The sequence below is a fragment of the Gadus chalcogrammus genome, chromosome 20 (genome assembly GCF_026213295.1).
Source record: "Gadus chalcogrammus isolate NIFS_2021 chromosome 20, NIFS_Gcha_1.0, whole genome shotgun sequence".
Taxonomy (NCBI): domain Eukaryota; kingdom Metazoa; phylum Chordata; class Actinopteri; order Gadiformes; family Gadidae; genus Gadus; species Gadus chalcogrammus.
The window spans coordinates 13227799-13231212 of NC_079431.1; positions in this window are offsets into that span (position 1 = coordinate 13227799).

Consider the following 3414-nt stretch of genomic DNA (forward strand, 5'->3'; position numbering starts at 1 on the left):
AAATTCCTAGATCTTGTCATTGAGTCAACACAGGCAAATTAATCGTTCCCTGCAATTTCAGCAATTTCATTTTCTAATCCCTTCACGGCTTTCACCCTCATCTCTCTTTCTTTCTTTCTCTCCTTCGCTCTCTCTCTTTCTTTCTATCTTTCTCTCTCTCTCTCTCTCTCTCTCTCTCTCTCTCTCTCTCTCTCTCTCTCTCCCTCTCTCTCTCTCTCTCTCTCTCTCTCCCTCTCTCTCTCTCTCTCTCTCTCTCTCTCTCTCTCTCTCTCTCTCTCTCTCTCTCTCTCTCTTTCTGCAGCCCCGGCATGCTATCACGCACCTCTGTCCATCCTCTGCAGCTTCTCTGTGACCTGGGACATTTAGACAAATTGAAGCGGTGTTATTTGGACAGTGTTTCCTATTAAATGGCCTTTCCTTTATATTCACACGTGGAGCATATCCAGTCCCAGAGCAATTATACACATGACTACACTTGGAACTAAAGGACTGGGCTGAATCTTTATCACCAGCGGAAAAAAAGAGCAGCAACACACTGTGGCGGCCGTGTGGAAATTGTCTGCCTTTTGTGCTTGGGCTGCCGTCCTGTGGAAAAATGCAAGAATATTATATGGTTTATATACAAAACAGATAATCGGATCAACAAAGGCGGAAAGAAAAAAAAAGGAATCCTCTAAAAGTGAAGGATTAGATTTATCACCGTCATTTATAAATTACATTGGTAAGAAATGCAAATACTTAAAGAGGTACGCGATCTGCTCTCGAATGGTAAATAGATGCTGGTTAACGCTGTGGTTAGCTTATGTTCACGTAGGAGGATAAATTGGTGGATTTATTACCATTTAAGCTGTGCGCTCACCTTGTAAACAACAAGGAGCACGGCGCTGGAGAATGCTACACGGTTGTCCTCGGGGAGATTCTTTACAGATCGTGTTTTAATGTCAATGTTAATTAAATAGTTCACAGCATGGTTAGGCTCAGAGGATGATTATAAACAATATATATTGATAGATAGCACTTAAATCACACACATAATGAATGTTGAAATGACATTGAGGCCTAAATAATAATCTATTTTATATATGTTTAATTTAATCAAACTAAATTACGTTTGAGTTGTATTGAGTTGAATTTTAATTGAATTAGGAACATTGGGGACTTAAGTTCATACACCCTCTCATCTTACTTAATCCATTAATTAATTAATTGATGAGCTCTCACCAGGGCACCAGCTTCCCTATTTCCTCATCATGGTGCCTTTTAATATATATCCTATGATCATATAGAATTACATGATCCAATCTACCCGGCAGAAGATGGCCAGAGGAAGTAGAAATCTAAATGTATTATTATTAGGAGCTACATTTCTATTAGCCTCCTTGATACTCCTTGATTTCAATTGGTCTCCTCAACGTTCACATTAAAAATTCACAAGTGCAGTTATGATGAAGAGAGGGTGTTACAATGTGGCGGGGGGGGATGTTTGAACTCACAGCCTCTACATGCCGTCCCTGTGGGGTGTGCATATGGGCAGCTTGATCAGGTCCTGATTGAGAGAGTTTGTGATTGAGGCTCCCTCCCCCTCCCTCGCTAAACCAGGACTCACCCCGTCCCCCTGCGTTCGCAATACAGAGCGTCTGGAATAGGGGGCTGTCCCATGTGTGTGAGTTGGTAAAGAGAGGGGGGGAGGACTTCCGGTACCAGTACCATGGCTCTAAGAGGAGAGGGGCAAGAGAGGGCGGGACATCCGAGGGGTTATCCGTTTCCATGACAGGCTTAGGATATTGGTTTGTCAAATCCTTCATATTCACCCTCCTTCTTCATTTTTGTTGTGATTCCTCTTCTCTTGTTGTTCTTCTTCTTGCTCCAGGGTCTGTTTAGTGATGTACACAGCTCATAGGATGTCAGAGGACGGAAATTGCGTTGCGGTAGAGCGAATAAGCGATAAAACTCATGACCTACTCAGCCTAAATGACCGGGGGGTAATCAGTAAGGGCCTTCTGATCGCAGGGGGTCAAACCCGCAGCCACAGCTTCACACAACCTCAGCAATTTAGAAGAAAAGCCTCACCTCACTTGCTTCATTAAGTTCAGATGCGGCATCGCACAAGTTGGCAGAAATAACCCGGTAAATTGTAGAGGCGTTCTAATATCAATGTAACCCATGTGATCGAATTCGCATCATCTGTTCCACTTACCGCGTGATTTATCGCGAGTGACCGCGGCGAAATTTATGCAGGGGGTAAAACCCACTGAGGAGTCGTCGAAAGGACTAATAGATATAAGCACATAAGTAGGCTATTGGCAATGTGGTGGGGTTTGGGGGGGATGGGGGGTTGGTGGGGGATGGGAGAGCGGCAGGCTATAGGGAACTCTGGTTTAGCCAGTCCCCTAATTAAAGCAGATACTCCAGACGGCAGAGTCCTCTTCAATACAGCAAACGAGCCATAGCTGATATGCCGCAGAACTCATTACCGCCTCTAATTCTCGCGTTCGGTGGCTTGTTAACAGAGTATGGGTCTATCGTAATCCCAGGACAGGCCTCCCTGGGCCTCTGCAGCCCAGGTCAGAGGTCAAAGCCCCGTGGAGTGTAGTCTACCAGGTAATTTATCACTGTGTCTAATGATACGCGGGATCCCGCCTCAACCCCCTCCGTTGAACCGGCTATCTCTCCTATCTGGAGCTGGGGTTATTGGAGCAGTTCTTACCTGTATTGTGTTTAATACATCAACCAATTTGGGGCTTGGATGATAGTAAATAGATAGTATATAATCCCTGTTTTCTTGAAAGTTTGGACTCAAAAAAAGAATCACATTTCTTTTGGGAAGTGAAAGAGTTGAGTTCTCACTGTGATAGATTAGCATAAATACTTAACAACATCTGGTTATACTGCAAGGAAATATTTTGGCATGTTTATGCAATGGGCCTCTGCGGTTACCACGGGGACGTAGAAATCGAAATACGCATAATCACGGCACGAAGTTACAACACTAGGACCTACTCAAGTCTGTGGTACAGTATGCTTCATTTAAGTTTTTTGTCTCTATGTTATAACTTCATTCCACGACAATGAACTGATCGAATAATAACTATGCTGGTAACTTAAAATTGAACCAAGTGATAGTGATACACGCGTTTAGACAAGAGTTCCCTTTAGTCTATGTTCATTATCTTTTTATCATTTTTTTACCCCCCCTTCTTTACAAATCACTGAACCATCAGTTCAGGGAAAAGACAAAAAAATGCTGTGGCTTGCAGGCGGTATTTGAATAACAAATTCAATCAAAAAACAGGTTAACCTTCAAGCGACAGTGTGCATTGATTCAGTGTTAAATATGCATTCAGAAGATTTATTGTCCCGCATTGATAGGTGTGTGAAGTTCGGTCCAACGCCACCAAAAGAACGTGGACGGCT